Genomic DNA, 20,970 nt, shown 5'->3' on the forward strand with positions numbered 1-20,970 from the left:
ACCCGGGCGACGCAGCTAGTAAATAAAATAAATGAAAACCTTTCAATAACAGAATGTCTTGATATTACACCTCCACCCCCTTTCGTTCATGCAAAAAATATGGAGAAAGCTTCTTACTTTGAGTTCTGCAAAAAAGTATAAGTAAAACATTTCATTTTTTAGTCTCTTAACTATTCTGCATGTTTTTTATTGCTTCGCTCTTCTTCGACCTTTTTGTATGAAGTTAACAGAATAAATCTAAAATATTTAATAAAAGAATGCATTGCATATAGAAATTTAATATAAGAATAGTTAGAATCTGGTATCGAATACGGTAAGAGTTTTGAGTATTTTAATGATGATTACACGAACGATTTTACGTTAGATTTAAGAACTCATCAGACTGTTTCAAATTTTGTAAATAGTAATTGTTTTTCCGATTAATTTGTTGTAATCTGGCTAATTTTGGCGTTTCTTCCATTAATTTTCATCTAAAATTATCGTGGTAACTTAACCTGTAAATAGTTTCTTGTAAGAAACATACAACCCCCTTACATTCGAATGACGTATATGGTCCCCTGATAATTTTTGTGAATGGAAAAAAATAAAACATCCAGAAAGAAATAGAATTTTGTCCAACTTTCCAAAGCGGTATAAAACGCCATGCGTCTTGTGAATGAGAGAGAGAGAGAGTCGGTTTGCTTTCTAACTGTGGAGTTTTGTTTTCAGCCGTTGCGCTGAAAACTGTATTAGCTTTAGCGCTGTGTTTTTGCGTATTTTGATATAAATACGTGTGTTACCGCTGAGTTTACGGTGTTAATTGATATTTGCCTAAGTGCTTTTGCAGTTGCTAACGATATTTCTTGCACATAGTTGTAAATAAATCTCCTGTGTTTTCTCAAGAGCTGTATCGTCATTTAAAGAAAGTCTGAAGTTGCACTGAACTCGTAACAATACTATAGGATAAAGTTTCATGTTGGCCACTACATACTAGTTTGTTTTTTATTGGTCAGAATCTACCTTTCAAATAAATAAATAAATGAAAATAATAACAATAATAAAAAAAAAATAAATAAGTTAAATAATAAAGATGAATAATATTTTTTAAAAAATTGAAATTCCTAACATGGTTTTGTCACGCTGTACGCTGTAGTAATTGGATTATTGGATTTAGTCTGTATTTACTGTATTTAATTGGACTACTGTATTTAATTGGTTATTATTGGTATTTAATTGTTACTGTATTTAATTGGATTATTGGATTTAGTCTAGAAGACGATATTTGAGGCAGTGAGAAGCAAAGGGATGTAAATTACAAAATAAAAAATTTGGCGATAACCAGTACAAATGGTAGAAGCTGCTATACAGCATGATTTAGAAAACTTTTCAATAAAAGCAGACCGAGGATCTAAACTTCAAATGCGTTATACTCAAAACTTGAAAACATCCACTTACATCCCTTTGTTCCCCTCACTGCCTCATCTGATCTCAGTAGGTACAACAGGTCGTTTAATAGTTATTTTCACATGCCGACTTGAAGGGATTGCACATCAACTAATTTTAAAACTTACTCAATCATAAAAACTAGTTTTTGTGTCATCTTATTGAACTTATATAAAGATAATTGAAAAAGGAAAAATCAATTTCAGTCTTAGATAGACAATTTTTAATAAAAGGTTTAAAAAAGAAAGCAATTGTTAACAGGATAATAGCCAGTTTTTAAAGTTTGAACATAGAATAAATTTGTTTTATTGAGATCAACATGATCGAGAATTTTCAATCTTTTGAAAAATAGGAGTATTTTATTTTCTACTGTAAAATTTCGTTCTTAAGTCCTTAGTTTTTTTACATTTAAAATTCTTTTTTTTTTCCTTCAATTGATAGAAAAAAGCTAAATTTTGCAAAGATTGGGGAAAAAAAAAACCAATCGAATCTTTTAAGATTTGTTCAAACTAACTTTAATTACCATCATCATTAAAGAATCTTCTGACAAAGAATTTAAAAGGAAATAAAAAAAGCAGGGCTGGAAGGGAGGAGGGAGAGAAATAATAAAGCAGCTTCAGTTTCTTGGAAGTCTTCATAATTACCTGTCATTGTCCTTAAATTAAGTTCAAAGCTCCAAGGGAAAGCACGTGTCTGTGAAAGGTAGCAGCGCAATGCACAATTTTTCAACAATGTGTTAGAATCGAATGCTACGCGTAAACGAACATGATTAAACATTAATTTGAAGACTTCTGTGCAATAATGGGACAGCTCTACTTTTAGAAGTTTTATGATTTACATCAATTTCTAATGTCACTAAAAAACATCAATTTCTGATGTCACTTCTATAAATTTTTCTTTGTCTTCAATTTATTATAACGCCCGTTTTGTATGTTGTAACTACAGTCGGTTTTCGATAGCTCGAAGCTTATAACTTGATTTGACCTTTATCTCGAAGTTTTCATTAAATCCATAACTCTTGAGACTGTTGTGGGAACTTCCCATAGCTCGAACTACCAATAACTCGAACGGTTTAACCGGTTCCTTGGGATTTCGAGCTATCGAGAGTTGACTGTATTCTAAAATCAGAGAATTGCCTACAATTCATAAGTATAATAGTACTATGAAAGAAATACAAGTATAATAACAAATATAAAATTGCTTTTTTACGAGCCTTATTGTGTTAATTCCTTTTCCCTCACTTTGTTTTCTCTTCTGCACAAATGATAAAAAGTGCGACGCGTAAAGACAAACGACGAGCACTTTAAATACAAAGCCATGAAGAAGGTATAAAGAAATGTTTTTTAATGCATAAATCATTACCCCCCCCCTCGCCCCCTTTAGTTATCGAAATATTTGGTTGTAAAATTGAGTGACATTTAAAAAAAATGTTGCTCCACATTTAGCTAGAAATGAACATTAAAACAGTCCCAACAGTTTTCGTTGACATTCAAACATATAGACATTCTGTTGACCGTTTCCAGAACCTCCCTCAATGTTTTTTCCTTATTACACCATTGTGTGGTTCTCTGGTTAGATCTCTACCTATCCTATGAATTATCATATCTTAAGTTGTTAGATTTTAACTCTTCTGTTTATTACCAATTTCTTACATTGCAAAATAAGTACAATTTTTGCCTTCATGGCAATGGGGTTGTTTCCATCAGCCAAAAGTACTACTTTAAGTCTCTAAAGTTAATAGATAAGCAAAAAAAAAAAAAAACATGGAGTAAAGAAAACTTTTATTTTCAAAACGTTTAATTTTTAACTAATTTTTAAAAAATATAATGTAAGTTTTGATTAATTTTTAAAAATATTTTCAAACAAGGCGTGGTTTTTATGACGTCACAAGTGATAAACTTTGGCGCTCTATTCCACTGACGTGCTGAATGTTTACGCTTGCTGTCTACCGCGTTTCCATGATATGATAATCAAGGAGCGTATTAAATATTGCTCTCTACGCTTGTTATCAACCATATGGCTGCCAGTATATGTGATTAAAGAAGCGAATTAAATATTGCGTTCTGTGCAAATGGCATCAGTGAATGGCACTTCATCACTTGTGATGTCGCGTGCAGAAGCGTAAAAAATGAAATTGAATCTGCGCACCGATTAAAACAATAATAAAAACAAGCACGTGTTTGAAAAAACTGAAAAATTTCCATTGTATTTCTCTATCGTACGATTCGAAAGTAATGTAAGGTGAAAATTTAGTATTACACTCGTATCAACTAAAACAGAAACTGCAGAAAAAAGAGCGACTCCCGTTTCGAATCAGCGACAATATGTGATTATTCTAGCAGAAAAAAAGAACTTTTTTTTTTGAAGAACTCTAAAAGCTAAAATTTGTTATTAAGATAAGCTCACTTAAAAACAGAAAAATAAACAATTGTAGTACTAAGCATCAGCTTTCATAAGCAATAGAGCATTATTGTGGTACAAATTTTTGAAAGAAATTCAGTGAGGGTTTTTTGAGTGATATATTTCTTTCGAAAGATGAGTTTCCACAACATTGGAAACCTTATTTTTCGCGCTGTTCTGGAGATATTTGTGTTGAAATCTTTAAGTGTCATGTTTTTATTATAGCTTCTTGTGGTTTTCGTTGAGAAAATACTTAGCGCATACAGTGAAACCCCGATTTTATGTTTCTTTAGGGAATGGGTTAAAAAGAAAAGAAAAATTAATTTGAATTTTGACATCTTGAATTCAAATTATGTTTTTCGCAATCACGAGTGTGTTTATGTATATGCGTGTGTGTATGTGTTTGAGTGTGTGTATGTGTTTGTGTGTAGGCGTATGTATGTGTGTGTATGATTGTGTGTGTACGTGCGTGTATGCGTAGGATATGGACGCAACCTGGAGACGGTTTTCGCTAGAGGAGTAGCATCGTGAGGCGGCCGGTCGACGGACGGCGGTGCTGCAGAGGGAGATGGAGGGAAAACAAAATCATAGGAATTCAAAACAGTCAAATGAAAGCAATAAGCAATCGTGATTGCTCAAAAAAAAAAAAAAAAATCGCAAAATAAGGAAAATGCATAGAAAGCAAAAATTAAATAGAAAAACAACTAAAGGTAGTGAAGACGACTCTGTTAACCATTGAGTTTTAAGTAAATGCAGCATCTTCCATGATTGAAATACTTCGCAAGTTTTTTTGTTTTTTTTTTATTTCCCGGTTTTTATGAGAAAGGATATTGTCTTTCAGTATTTGTAAGCTCCTCAATGCAATATTGAAAGAAGGGACGTACTGTGCTTCCGGTTCCTCTTGTTCATCTTCATCATTTCCGTTTTCATAGATTAACTTTCAACAACGTAGATTATTTTTAGAAAAGCACAAATGAAACATGTTACCTATGCGGGAAAATTACAATTTCGGGGGGGGGGGGATAAAATCGGGATGTAACTGCAGTTAAAATTTGAAGGCAACTACGCTGTAAATGGCTTAGTTTCAGACATATAATTAACTGGCAAACATACCCAGCATCGCCTGGGTCAGTATAAATATTCAGAAACAATTTACACTTTCCTTTATTTATTTTTAGCTGTGCCCCGCGGTTTCACCCGCGTTAGTAAGAGAACAATGTATTGCAAAACTATTTTAAACACATCACGCTATGATATATGTATAGGGCGTTCCGCTTTAAAATGCAAGACCTTTATTTTCGCAACCGCTAGTCCTAGATGTATACTTAAAATGGCAAAAATGTTCAAAATCAGACGCAGAGTTAAGATAGCGAAAGTTTGAAGTAAAAATAAAAATAAGTCCAAAAAATACAAAATTTAAGTTTTTAAACGGTTCCCAGGTCCCCTGACTTATGTTTAGGGAAATAATCTCCGTTGAAAAATAATTCCAACACAAAAAGTTTGAAATTAGTACGACTAATATTCACCGAGATATGAAACGCGGCGTTTTGTGACTTACACCACTTTTCACTCGCCGTCAATACCATCTTTTGGGGGAAAATATAGTGGCTAACAAAAGTTTAAATTTAAATGTGTGCATAGAGTGGTTTTTCAAATTGCTCGAGATTTTGTAGGGTGTTTTTGCGTGTCACGGCATAACATTTGCATTTATTTTTGAATAGCAATGAAAAATATAAATACCTTGTTTTTCTTACTTTGACGACCTGTCGCTCTTCTGGAAGGGCAATAAGCTCTAATCTCATCTTCTGTATGGTCCGTTAAAACTTTGAACTCGAATATCTCCTTGAGTTTTTGTCGCACAAATATCAAGTTTTTTTTGTCAGTAATAGTTTTCAATGGAGATTATTTCTCTAAACACTAGTTAGGGGATCTAGGACCTGTTTAAAAAGTTAAATTTTGTATTTTTTGACTCATTTTTATTTTCACTTGAAATTTTTAACATCTTAACCTTGCATCTGATTTTGAACATTTTTGCAATTGGAAGTACACGATTAGGAGTAACGGTTGCGAAAATAAAGGTTTTGCAGGTCAAAGCGGAACAACATGTATATACTAAAAAATTACACACCCTTATCCACGTCGATATTTTCCGTTAAATAAGAAAAGAGAAAAAAAAATATTTTTTTTTCAATAAAAATAATTGAAGACCCTTGGTTTATAAATTAATTAGTTTTTAAATGTGCCGGGTATTAAATGCTGAAAATCCTCCCGCCCGCAGCTGGGTTCAAACCGAGATCCTGCCCGAGCGCTTTACCGATTGAGCAATTCCGGCAACAAAAGTTCGAGCTATTGATGCTACAAAAATGCATCGCAATTATTATTGATTTAATTTCAATTTATTGCTGCCCCACTCCTATTAGTCATAGAGCAAGGGCACCCATGTAGGGAGGCAAGTGGGGGCTCAAGCCCCCCCCCCCCCCCCTCGGAAATGAGAACTTTTTGATTTTCGTGCTTTTTCCTTTGCAAAAATGTAGAAAAATTTCTTTTCCAGCCATTAATGAATAAATTATTAAAATGTCAAATTTTAGTATCTCTAATCTGTACTGAAATCGGTTTCCATGGGGAAAATATTCTGCTAAACCATTCGGAAAATATTTGAGCCCCTCTCTTAAAATGTTGCATATGGGCGCCCTTGTCACAGCGTGACGTTATATGGCCTATAGCCTTCCTCGATCAATGGACTATTCAATACAAAAAGAATTTTTAAATTCAAACCAGTAGTTCCTGATATTAGCGCGTCATTAAAAAAAAAATTAGCTTTATATTATTTGTATACACTGTAACAAATTTCGGAAACGTTTCTGGATATATCGGAAACGTTTCCGAAATAGTAGGAATCCTTCATCCAATAGCGAATACCTCAATATTCAGAAAGCTTTTTGTTATTTCAAGATATCTAGAAGCGGAAGTGATGACGCAACGCTTCGAAACCTATTTCATCCTTCCAACCCGGGCGCCAATGAGTCGGAAATAACGAGAACTTATTTTTTTCTTATCTATGGTTGCTGCAGTCAGGAACTGTTTGGCATTGGATTACTTGTTATTTCATGTCTAGAGAGTAGTAAATGTGTCGAAACTAATTTTACGCCTTTGCATTTTGGACTGCCCTTGATTTTTTAGACGATGTACGCAGCTATTAAGTTAGTTAATAACCATTTGCTTCTTTATAATTTCCAATGCGACCATAATTAGATATATATTGTGTGTTCAAGCGTGAATAGTTTCAACACCCGTGTTTATACTTAATGAAACGAAACCCTTTGGATTACTTATTCAGTTGTAATGGAGGTACTTAGATTTTCTTCCGCTCATGTTCACTTGTAAGTATTAATGAATATTTTAAAACATGTTGTTATATACATTTATATTTTTGTTGATTTGCATTTGATGAGGCTAAAATTGTAACTGTTTTTGGGTTTATCGAATTAATTTCAAGTTATCCTACATGTGCGCGGTGTACTATTTGTTGTAACCAACTGACACTGATTAATTACGCAAAAGAAATAAGATTTATATTTGAGAAGCAATCACAGAAAAGTTTTTTCGAAATACTTGGATGTACATACATTTTGGTTCAAAAAGAAAAAAAAATCAATTGTTTAATTCATTAAAAATATGGTAATGCAAATATTTTCTAGTATTGTAATATGCTTCACAAAAATTTGCCAGTATTATCTTTTTTATTATAATTTATTCATTCGTTTAAAAATATTTATACCATTAGAAAATGACCATATTATCTATTAGTAAGAACATAGTTATGCAATTAATTCATCTGCTTATTCATTTTGTTAAATGTGGTTAACAATAAAAAAATTCCTTGACATTAGTTGTTCCGAAAATAACATTTCCTTCGTGGATAGACTAGTTTAATGTAGGACAGTCAGGAGGAATGAGTCAGTGGCAAAAATGGAACAGCTGCATTTACATGCCGAAATAAAAAGTAATATTATTTCATGTCATCGTTTTAAAAGTGATCATTTTTTAAATACTATGTTATTAATATGCAATGCACATATGGGGAGAAGACGAGGGGCGTTCACCACGCAGACTGTGCCATTGACATTTTCAAGGGGTTGCTTTTTTTAAGGGGGGGGGCCGCTTTATATCATTTTATGGGTGCACCATCACTCTTATGGTGTGGGGGGGGGGACTCTCGTATATATGAAATGGAATAATCATGTAATAGAGTTCAATGTTTTAATAAATAAAATATATAATGCATTTTGCGCACACTCTAAAAATAAAATCAGTAACCTATTTTGATTAAGTATCTATATTTGTGATAAACTGGAAAAGGGCAAGAACAGAAGAATAAACCCGAATGGTTCCAGCAGGGGGACTTTGGTGTCATATTTAAATTCATCAATTTCTCTGTTGGTACTTTTCGGTACCCTTTGTTCGTCAAAGAAATTGACTTGACGTGAGCGAATTTCGGAACGCAAAGTGTAGGTAAGTTTTGTCAAATTTTATCCGAAAATAAAAGCTACCAAGTTTGATACAAGATATGTTTTTAAGTTATGCATTAAAAATACAATATGTTGATAATTTTGTCTTGAAAATATTGAGAGAAAAACTGAAGTTTAATATTGTTTAACAAACAATCCCACTTTTGAGAAAGTAGTCCCCTTCCCTCCCCCGTCGATTTTGTGATTATGAATGAAACTACTATAGTATTTCATAAATTTTCAAAAATTTATAACTGTGCATATGTTATGCTGTTAACCATGCTATTTGTCATTAGAAATTCAGAAAAAAAAAATCCACGAATGATTCTAAAATTGCTTGTTTCATTGCTCTTAGATATGAAAGAATTGAAACTGATATGGCATGCAATACTATAGTAAAGAATTATTTTTTAGAAAAAATCACGGAAAAAGGATTCCGAAATTCTCGGAAACGTTTTTGAAAATTGTTTGGAGAATTCCGAAATACTCGGAAACGTTTTCGAAACTTTCATGAACCACAGCTGCACAGAATACTCAGAAACATTTCTGGAAATTACGGAAAGAGGATTCCGAAATACTCAGAAACGTTTCTGAAAATTACAGAAAGAGGATTCCAAAATACTCGGAAACATTTCTGTAAATTATAGAAAGAGGATTCCGAAATACTCAGACACGTTTCTGGACATTACAGAAAGAGGATTCCGAAATACTCAGACACGTTTCCGGAAATTACAGAAAGAGAATTCCGAAATACTCAGAAACGTTTTTGAAAATTTCATGAACCGCAGCTGCACGATATACTCAGAAACGTTTCCGAATTTTTTTTACAGTGTAGAGATTCTTAATAACCTTCCCAAATTTTAAAATATAAATTATTCAATATGAGCTACTGGACGTATGAAAAACGCGTCTAAATATTTCACGCTAAAGCCACGCTTAGTGTCTGAAAAATATATTTCAATGACAAATGCGGTTCCATTTAGTTAGCAAATGAAATGGACCAAATGGCATTTTTGAAACAAATAAAAGATGACAGTTCCGCACGTCGGTATATTGTTGCTGTTTCGAAATTGCCGTCAGTCGTAAAGCTTCCCACTTTTATATATTACCTAATTTTGAAAAGATCTAAGCAAATTATTTTTTCAGTCACAATAAAAGGTTCCGTTATAGGAGAGAAAATTACTTTTCATACGTTGACTATTTTATGAAATTTAAGTGTAAATGAGTGCAAAAATTAACATTAAAAAAAATGAAGAAAAAAAGTAAATGGCATACGGAAACAGTTGGTGATTTAATTAAACCGAATTATATCTGAAACTATGAAACAAATTGTTGGTTCTACTCCGTTTTTAATTCTAAAGCTGATAATAAAATGGATTTCTAAAAAAACCTTCGGAAATATTTTTAAGACAGAAAATTAGAAATGTCATAAAAGTAGAAACAGAATAGGCTAGAAGCTAGGTTAACAGTAGAGATGCAAAATTTCCGGAAATTTTGAGGTAGTGGGCAAAAACAATATTGCACATTAGGGATTCAATGTATTTGCACATAAAAAATTCAGTTTTTTTTTTTGAAAAATTTTAAGGTTTACCTACCGGGAAACGGATATTGAAAATGTTCGGTGAATCTCATACTAACCACATTGCTTGTGGCCTTTTATTTAATGACTGCATACATTTATCATCAGTTATTCCACTAATTTAAGTGTGGGGGGGGGGGATAGGGTTTCGCAGTTTCAAATAGTGATTTTTTCTTCTTTGTTCTCTTGTAATTAAACATTTCAAAAATATACAGTCGGACTCAAATTTAGCAAACTCATTGGGACCGAAACTTTTATACGTTAAATCGGGGTTATTCGTAATATCGGGGTGAGAATTTTTTTTTTAAATATTGCACTTACTTTATCGAAAAGCCCTAATAAGCAACTGCACAAAAATATCCATAATTAGAAAGTGTAAATTTTTTATTCAGCATTCCGCGACTTATTACTTACTAATTAATCTGAAATTTTGTTTTACTGAGTACTAGATTTTGACTATTTAATTGATATTTGACTCGTTCGACTTTATAGCGAAGAAAATACTGTGTCATTTACAGCCTGCTGCACGAGATATGTTTTTACAGTTTCCTTTCCATGTAAAGCATTAGAAAAAGTAAGTTTTATTCAGAGATTCATTATAGCTTTCACAACACTTTTAGCATTTCCTTCGTTACCACGTGCGTTTGTTTTAGTTTTTTCGTCCGCCATTAGACAGTGACTGCAGTGCCCCCTATAGTTCGTTGGAGTTGCGAATACTTTATTCCTAGAAATTAGCAAAAATATGTTTGAAACAATTTGCGATTTCAGCTTTTTTTGAGAATATTGATCAGGTACTAGAAAGTAGTATAATACGGGAAAGTAGGCTCCTATAGTTCTAAACGGAACTTCTTGTTTTTTTTTTGGTAAAGGTTTTGTGTTTGCGATTACGGTAGGTATTGACAACTAATGCTTTTACCTTTCGTTAATATCAGCAGAAATTTGATTTATGAGTTCTTGCAGCCTTATTAGTCTTGCGTTTAATGGATTTCTAGATTTCACGGTCAACTAACTATCCGGAAAATTCGCGAATCTGGTTTCCCGCACTTTCGCGATGTCACTTACGCTAAACGCCTTAAATTATAGGCTATTCAATAAAATACTGCATTAGATTAGAATTATTTAGAAATTATTTAGATATTAATGCGACAATATTCATTTCCTTAGCTTTCAGTTAGAATAAAAGACGAAAATTTCAGAGTTACTAATGTACTTTTATCAAGAAAATATTTCGGAAATTTTGCTCAGCATAAAGGATCACCACTTGAAGTTGGTGTTTGCAAACATTTTCCCGAGTTATACTTGCGTAATATGGTGTTTATTAAGAAATTATTCATATTATTTTTCGTATTAAAAAAAAATACTTAATTTTTCGAAAATTGCCAAAAATGCTTATTTTTTAAAAAAATCGGGGAAAAGTTGCCGGTTTTCTGGTTTTCCGGTTTTTTGGTTCCCGGATAAAAGGTTCTTTGCTGTATAACTAAATAACGAAAAAACGAAGAGGCTGAGGAGATCGAAGCTGCTGCAGGAACTGTACTCTATGCAGCTCGAATTGATTTTTTTTAGCTTCTAAAACTTTAAACGCGTTTTTCTCAAAACTACTGTTTCAAAGTCTGTGTTCACTCCCATTTTAAAACCAATTACCGATTCATTTCAAATTTGATACATACATTCTGCATACAAAAAACTTCCTCCTTATGTTGAGTTTGTTTTTTTATTTATTTTAATGGGTTTGCTACTAACAAAATAGCGGAATGTTTTGTGAAAAAAGGTATTTTTAACTTCAAATGGCTGTTAAAAATTTTAAAGTAAAAAAAAAAAAAAATCTGAGAACGTAGGGGAGAAGGGAGGAGGGGAATTTGTTAACACTTTGACTAAATTTAAATAGAATTTCATTTCAGATAAATGTCAGGTGAGATACAGTGAACACGGCAAATCATCTTTCTCCAAAAGCGCTCTGGGAAAAACTCTTGTCACCGGCTTGTCTGTGGATTATTTTGATCACAAATTTATAAGGTATTCTTAAAACCATACATAATAGTACACAAAAGGTTTCAATAAATTTAATCAAACCATAAAAATTGCACTTTTTGACGCTGAAAACTCTACCCCTTCCTTAATAATTAAAAAGGACGATAAATGCAAAACAAAAACTATACTTTAGCTACTGCTACCTCTGATCTAGAGCTTTACCTCTTTGCGCCCCTAGGGCACACAGACAGAAATCCGATTGGTTAAACATTTTCGTACGTTACATTTCGTTCGTTAATGTGCATTTTAAAGCATGCGACATTTGAAGCAAGCTTATCCAATTTAGAGCAAGCAAGAAATGCAATTCCTAATAAAATGAGACAGTAATACAAAACAAACAAACAAAAATAGAATACACCATGAAAATATCAACGCAATGTTTGCTTTAACAAAGAATTCCATTAGCTTTCTAGAATGCTATTATGACTTGAAGCAGAATATGAAAACTTCATTCAGTGCGATTTGATTTTTCAACAATGCAAACTTCAATTTATTTCAGGAAGCTACAGCCAGATTCAAAAGGAAAAATATCGTTAAAAATATATACAGGAAACAATAAAATTAAAATTAAAAAAAAAAACCCCACCGAGTCGCAACTGTACAATCAAGAGGGAAAATTGAAAATCCTTTTAAAAGCCTTGTACTATTAAAAATCAACTTCAAGTATTTTATTTGCTAACAAATAGAAACTGGCAACAGATAAAAATTTTAAATCATTGCGTTTTATTTCCTTGTCGGCCAACAATGAATTCAATCGCGTAAATAAAGGCTTAGCCATTTTTAGCCATATAAATTATGTAGCCATATTGTTAATTAGTGTTTTACTCAGGATTTGGTGGGTCGTCAGTTAAGCCCGAAGTCAATTGTAAGTTTTGTGCCTAGAAAGAGTGCCTCTTCCTAGGCACTATAGTTGTAAGTTAGTTGTAAATTGTTGAAAGTCAGTTGCAAACTCGAAGTTTGAGGGATAACTAGAACACCCCTAGTAAGTAATAAAAAACAAGCATTATTAATTTTTTTAATCAAGTTATCTTTCTTAATAAAATATCGTTTGTTTCGTAATCATAGTTATTTGTAGAATAATGAGTGAAAACATTTTTTTATATATTCAAAAAGGATAAGAGACTTAGTTTTCATGTTTTTGCTTCAAATATCGACTGCGTTTTTAACATTTTGTGGAACACAATTCGCAACTCCAGAGCTCGAATACGCGCACCTTGCGGTGATAAACACTACCACCGAAAAAGTTAAAACATTCTATTCCACGTGCTTTCTTTGGGGGTAAATTACAAGCTTCAGACAGTTTATGGTGTAATATAATTTCAGAAGAATAGAAAAGAGTAGTTTCCCACATACACGATGGAAAATTACTGTCATTCACTAAGCGTCAAAGCAAGTTATAAGTTACAGCATTTGTTTATTTTACTTTTTTCATCCGCCATTAGACAGTGGCTGCAGCGCCCCCTATAGTTTATTGCAGTTGCGAATAGAGTCGCAAAATTCTGCTAAGTTGATGTAAGTTAGTTTTAGAATTGCTTTCAGACGATGTATTTAAATATTTTTCTGAAATTTTAAAAACGTAGTTTATTAATACATTCGAATTCCTCTAACTGACGTTCATCATTGTAACGGTTATGTCAACGTAGAGAGATCACACCTGATGCTGGTTAGCTTGTAAAGATGACTGAAATTTTGGGAATTTGAATTAATGTAAAGAGGTCTGAATTTAAATTTTAAGTCAGGATATTGCTCTTTTCTACACATCGACGGCGAATTTTACTTTTTCCTGCCTGATTGCTGAATATGCGCCACTTGGCACAACTTTTATTTTTGAGGTAGACCGTGCAACAAATGGTAATGCAGATAGTTATTAATAAAAATTTTTTTGTAATGCAAGGAAATGTAAAAAAAAAGAAAAAAAGAATAAAAACATGATATTGCAATCAAACACTTCAAAAACATGCAAATCACAATTAGGTTCATATTATTAGGAAATATGTTTTTAACGAAAAAGAAAAAGTGTAATGATTACAGATGAAAATTATGGCTTCGATTATGGCTATCAGCAATAAGCTCTGATAGCGACCGCCCACAGACAGCAGCTTCTAATTCCCCTTTTTTCAGGTGGAAATAACTTAAAAAAATTACAAAGTATGGTTCAAAAAATGAATAAAATATCCTTCAAGTTTGAACTAATTATGATTATTCCTTTCCTGTTAAAAAAAAAAATAAATAAATCACGAAAAACACTATAATCTCGACCTCTTAAACTGGTTCTCCCTCTTAAATTAATTGCAACTTTTGAATACTTTTGTATTGATACTAATGATTTTATGATTTTGGTAGCAGGTTTTTTCTAAGCAAACACGATCGCTTATAGCTTTCACTCGACCTTAGTTGATGTTCCTTTGATTTTAAAAATTCGAAACGACTTTCTGGGTATGGCAATTCTTTTGTTATTCTTCCCGGACATGATATTGTTAGTTTTCTGGAAGACCTCTACCTTAAAATCCCCCCTGCCCCCCTTTTTTTTTTGTCTTATATTTAACAAAATGTTCAATGTTTTGCGACTTGGTCGCTTTCATCGTAATGTAGCTTAAAAACTTTATATAATGGAGTTTTACTGAGATCAATTTTGGATTCAGTCACCATTATTTAAGCAAAAACAAATCACGTATCTAAGATAACGAACTCGCTGTTATTAAGCTTTATAATACAGACATAAGGCTTATTTTCAGTAAGTTACTGCCCTATAGCCAGAGTTAAGGCAGAAATACATGAAATACACCGCTAGCTCAGTCATTCCAGCCGAGGACTGCAGTTTCGTGCTGATGTATTTCTGCCTTAGCCCTGGCTATAGGCGAGGCCTTCGAGATAGGAAAGCCATCCAACTAGCAAATGACGTCATCGTTCGTCGATCCACAAAGATATTGGGAAATGAGCACTTCGATTAGTATTTTGATTTAATTAAACTATTTGGTTTATTTATTATTGTCTTCTATTATTTTAAAAGCATTAAAGGTTCTACTTTTTCATTTGAAAACATAAAAAGGAACCGATAATCATACACTAAAAAATACACTGAACTTAATTCATAGTATTTTACATAAAAACATTTATAAATCTTACAAAGTATTCAAATAACTAAACACGATTTTATTTTACAATCATGTTAAAACGAAGTGATAAATAAACACAGTTTTATTTTTCATTTGAATTTTTTTTTTAAACTAATCGCATTTTAACCACTTGTATATTGTATTGAAACATTAACTCTTAAGAAGTATTCAAATAAATAAATGAACTTTCCTTTTACAATTACATCAAAACAAAAAATGATTTTACCATTGTATTTGAATAAGAATTAGATGAAATTTTAAAAAATAAATAAACATTTTTACTTAAGTAAATGGGAAACATGACTGCAATATGTTTCAAAGACATAACATCAAATTAAACTACATAATCCTTATATATTATTTCTGTAGCCTGTTTTTGGTTTCTACGCCAAATTTCCCTCAATTCTTGATCGATTTCTTTGATTTACGGCTAATTTTATAGCTTATGGTGCTGGCTACTGACGGAAAATAGACCCAAGGTCTAAAAATTGTTTCTTTTAGCCGAAAAACCTGTTATAAAGAACCAGAATAAGGTTTTCGGTCAAACTTATAACTTTAATTTGCGCTATGACCGACAGAGCTGAATAGCTTGATCGGCAGAGCGTTCTCTTCGTAACCAGGAGATTACGTGTTCGGGCCCACGTCCGGACAATCTGCAATAAAAAAATTAGAGAAATATCGCGTATTACATGAACACTGAATTAAATGAATAACAACTATGAGGGAATAGAATAAATGAGAAGGAAATGCTCCATGCTGATATGAAAACATTCAGTGATTTTGTGCTAAATTACTTCGAAATTGCACGTGGTTTTTTTTTTTTTGAAGCTTTGGCTCTGGAAAGAAAATTAAAGCATAATGTAAGCGAAAATATAAGTAACAGGTTTAAGATTTCAGACTACAATAGAATTGTTTTTTGTTCAGAAAAAAAATAATAAATCGTATATTGAAATATATATTCTTCTAATAAGTTTTTGACTCTTTGTACAAATAAAAAAATTACTACCTCAATTTGATGGGTAAAATACATATTTTTTTTTTTTTTTTTTGCAAAAAAAAAAAAAAAAATAGCTTATCACATTTTTACTAAATTCGAAAAGCTACGCTTAAAAAAGAGCATAGTTCAATTTATTTTGTATTTTAACCGTGCTGTTAAATGATGAACACCTGCTGCCATCTAAGTTATAACGGTTTAAGCAGCCTGCGATAGCAAATTGTAAAAATTTTCAAAAATAAAAACATTTTTCTTCAATATCTTATCTTATATATTAATCCCCTCTCATTTTAAAACTTATCAGGCTGGCCAATGACGAAAAAAAGACTTACGGTCGAAAATTCAAGTTTTCGAAATCGCCTCTTGCTGTTTCAAAACCTTGATGCTGCCTGTAGTTCTTATGCATTTTTTAAAGCAAAGTTCTAATGCAGTTTTCCATTTTTTACGTCGCTTTCGGCAAAAAAAAAAAGCCTTTGTGTGTGTTCATATTTTAATAAAGCTTAACAGCACTGGACTTAGTTGTTCGGTTTAATTGATAATTTTTTTTCTGTAGAGCGTTCGGCTATAAAATATCTGAACTTCGGGCAAGCTTGGGCTGTCCGACATAATATCAAATTTATATTAGTATTACGCATTACATGTGCTCATAACATACACACCTAATAAAATAAATGCAGTGGGAATGCTACTTGGTGTTTCGACTCCTTTATGCAGGCTACAGTTATCATTCGGATAAATTGATTGTTAATCGAACTGTGTTCTTTGACTACATCCAGACCACTCAACATAATGTAAGCATAAAAAAGTATTAGATTTACTTAAAGAAATCCTTTTTGTGCAGAAAAACATTTTTATTGTATGCTAAAATGTAAATGTTTCTAATAGCAGTGTTCGACCTTTTGTACAAATGAAAAAATACTACGCCCGATTAAAACTACGAGTTTCACTCAGTAAACCTTTAATTTTTTATTCGCGCGAATACGATATAAAGCATTAAAAGTATTATCAACTTCATTAGCAAGAAATTATTTTCTACTCCTCTGCTTTCTGCTGAAAAAAAAAACATTTTGTCTACGTTCGAAAAATTACACTTAACTCACTGGCGGTTTGACATACGAGCGGAATTTCATCTGGAAAAGGTCACCTTGGGAACATGGCTATCTGCTCGAAATGGTCAATACTTTTTATCTTGAAATTTCCTCCCCCTTTCGGAAGGAGATAAAAAGCACTTAATCCCTTTTGACCAGGACGTACTGTCAAAGCTCAACCCCTTTCTTTTCAACGCGTGTCGCAGGGAAGAGTGGAATTCCTCCAGACATGCTGCCAAGGTCCGTCCCGCCCATTTCTCCCCTCAACACGTGTAGCAAACGAGTTGAATTCCTTTCAGCCAGTCGTGTTTTACTGATTACAACTTTCTGTAATATTTATGAAGTAATAATCTAGATTTTAAATCTCTGGAATTGCTATCTCCTACTACTGCTCTAAATTATTATTCACATATTTTATTATTGAATTTAACTACTCATATTCAACATTTATAAAACAATATTTGGAACAAGTTATTTCAATATGAAATAGCTAAATGCATTGAGTTATGATTGTAATGTTTTGCGTAACCTGAAATGATACGTAATAATAAAAAGCAATAAAGGAATTCCCTCCCCCCTTCCGCGCAATAGCAATTCGTTGTTTCTCTTTTAACGCTGGGGGGGGGGGGGGGAAGCACTGCAAATTTATACATCTATGCATACTTTTTACATACTATGTTTGTATATGTATATTTATTTCTTTATTTGTGCATTTTTATGTTTCGAATCTCGCCATATTTGAGACTAAGTGATCGTAATAGCGGTATACCTAGGCTTTCCTTATTTCCGAAATGTTCAACCAAGACCCCCCCCCCCACCGTGGGTATTTCAAAAGGTACACACCCCGGCTGGTTTTCAGAGTGTTTTAGAAGGTAGTTTATTCTCAATGCTATGGATAAATGATTACTAATTATCAGCCTAAACCAGGAATAATAAATGATACATGATGCAAGCAGATACATTTAAACAATTTATTTTGTAAACGTTAATCTTTTGAAGTTACTTTAGCAAGAAATGAGGAATTGAATTTTGAACAATATTTACATGTTTATTGCATTGGCTAGGACTTTTTTAGAAAGTTTTTTGTTTTAAATCTTTTTGTAAAATTCCTTACAAGCTAATCCGATAGTAATTTTACAGGTCATAAATTACAAATCTGTACCTCAGAGCTAAACTAACGTGATTCACATACGCTACTTTACAGGAGAGAAAAAAATATGTCATGTGAGTACAATTTTCGAAAATATCTAAAATATCCGATATTTTCAATCAACGCAAACTAATGTCTTCAAAATAGTAAATGCATCCTCAAATCACTCTTTATTTATTATTATAATATGCAGACTTAAAATTAAGGTTTCTTTAATTATTAATATCTAATATTCCATTTTACATTTTAGTCAATTTTAATAGAGTTAATATAGCGTTAGCTGTTCTACTCATTTGTCTTCTGTTAGCTACTTTTACACAGTTATATGATTCAGAAAAAAACAATATGCAACAGTCAGGGGCACAGTCATAAGACATTTTCTTTTTTTGCAACCAATGGTTAACATTTAATTAGGTACTTTTAATATGCATTAAAATTGTTACATTACTAATAATTTTATGAATAAAAAAAAATTATTTTGTTATATTAATGTGTAATAATGCATCATAAAACTATAGTGCATAACTTTTTGGTTATTTTTAATAATAAATGAGCTATATTACTGTGATTAATATAATTTTTATATTGAAAATACCGTAGTTGGAAAAATAAATATCGAAAATATCAAAATATCATGATATTCTCAGAATAAATATCGGATATATATCATGATATAAATCGAATGATATATATCGGCGAACCCTAGCAGTAATAAACAGAAAGTTCAAATTTTTGGACTTACGTCAGTCTGGCTACGAGGTACATAAATGACAAATTCATTATTTTAAATAACCCTTCACGGTTAATTATTTTTATATTTTTTTGGTCATCTGTAATGAAACTTATATTTTACCGAGACGTGAAGTAAACTGGCCCGGACACTGGGTTTTGGAATGAAAATCGGGACTGTCTAGGATCCTGTTTGAAAATCGGAAAACAAATAGTATATCCAACATTCACTGAATTATGGCGTATTTAACAAAGCTATTATTAAAGAAACACTGTCTAATCTTACTAGTCCCTTTAGTATATTGATATTAGGAAGTGAAAAAGAATGAAGCAAAATACGATTCTGTACAAAAATATACTATCCTTCTACAAAAGTCTTTTAGAAGTACAATGCCAGAATGGATATGCATTTTGTAGGTTTTTTCATTAACCGTAAATAAAATGTGTGTTGAAGCTATCGAGGGCAAAACTCTTCTTTGTAAAATTAAAAATAGTGTATCTTCCAGATCAATGCCATAAGTGTAGTACAATGTGTTTTTGGAATAGAATTTCTGCTTGAATTTCTTCGGTTGGTTACATGGTTTTCTTTTTTTCAACATATTGACCTTATTATTATTTATTAATCTTTTTATTTTTTGATCGTTTAAAATTTTGCTGAAAGAATTGGTCTCAGAGATTTTTCTTTGATATTTACTACGAGCAAAACCTTGGCTTGAAAATTAAAAAAAAAAAAAGCGTTTAACTGGAGCTTAAAAAAAAATTCAAATCAGATAATTACCAAGGCGGTCATTTTATCGCGCTTGTTGAGAAAGAAGCAAAATATAGAAGTCAAAAAGAAACTAGTATGTTGTGGCCATCACGAAACTTTCTTCTATATTTTTCCTTTTTCTGATCCCTCCCCATGCTTGACGAGGAAGCAATATTAATAACAAAAACAAAATTACACATGCAAAAACTTGACGACCATCCCAATGTCTGAATTATTGTAAAAACAAAACAAAGAGCGAAAATTGAAAGTTACTTTAAAAGCTTAACTTGAATTAATTACAAATATTTTATTTATTAACAAACATAAGATGGCAACAGTTAAAAATTTTAAATCATTGAGATAATATTTCCGATCATTTCCATACAATTAAAATCACGAGAAATACGCAGACGACAATCTATTACGATTTATCTTTCTTATTGTTGCATTAATAAAGCTATTTTTATTCGCAAAAAAAAAAAAAAAAAAATCAACACCTCTTGGAGCGATTGGCGTCAAAATTGAACCAAAGCCTGTTTACGTATGGATTCACATATATTCCAAATTTCAACCAGAATGTAGCATTACTTCTTGAGATAGGGCACTCAAAGTGGAAAAAAAGAACGGGTGATTGCGCTACCCCCTTTTTAGCTGTTGACACAAAAATAAAATCAGTTCTTATACCCGCTAAGGGCTACTTGCCGATAAATTTTTCTTTCATTCCGTTCATTATTTCTTGAGATACAGCAGTCACAATTGACGACAAAAAACGTTCTATAGCTCAACCCCCGTTTGAGTTATTGACACCAAAATTGAATCAGCACCTGTTCCTGTTAATACCAACATATGGACCAAATTTTGTTTGATTCCGCCAGTAACTTCCTGAGGAATAGCAAGCACGCGTAACTTGAAAAACGTCCCATTGCTCCACCCCCCTTGGAGGAATTCGCGCCAAAAACTAATGGGCACAAGTTCACATAGGGGCACATATGTGTACTAAATTTCGTTCGATTTCATGCGGTAGTTTTTGTTGTAGAGCGGCCACAAAAAACTGGTCACACACAGACGTGACACACATACATACACACACACACACACACACACATACATACACACACACAGACAGACAGACATTTTCCAAAAATGGTCGAAATGGACTCAGCACACCTCAAAACGTTCGAATCCGTCAAAATTCGAAATTCGAAAAT

This window comes from Uloborus diversus, chromosome 2 (assembly GCF_026930045.1).
Source record: "Uloborus diversus isolate 005 chromosome 2, Udiv.v.3.1, whole genome shotgun sequence".
Classification (NCBI taxonomy): domain Eukaryota; kingdom Metazoa; phylum Arthropoda; class Arachnida; order Araneae; family Uloboridae; genus Uloborus; species Uloborus diversus.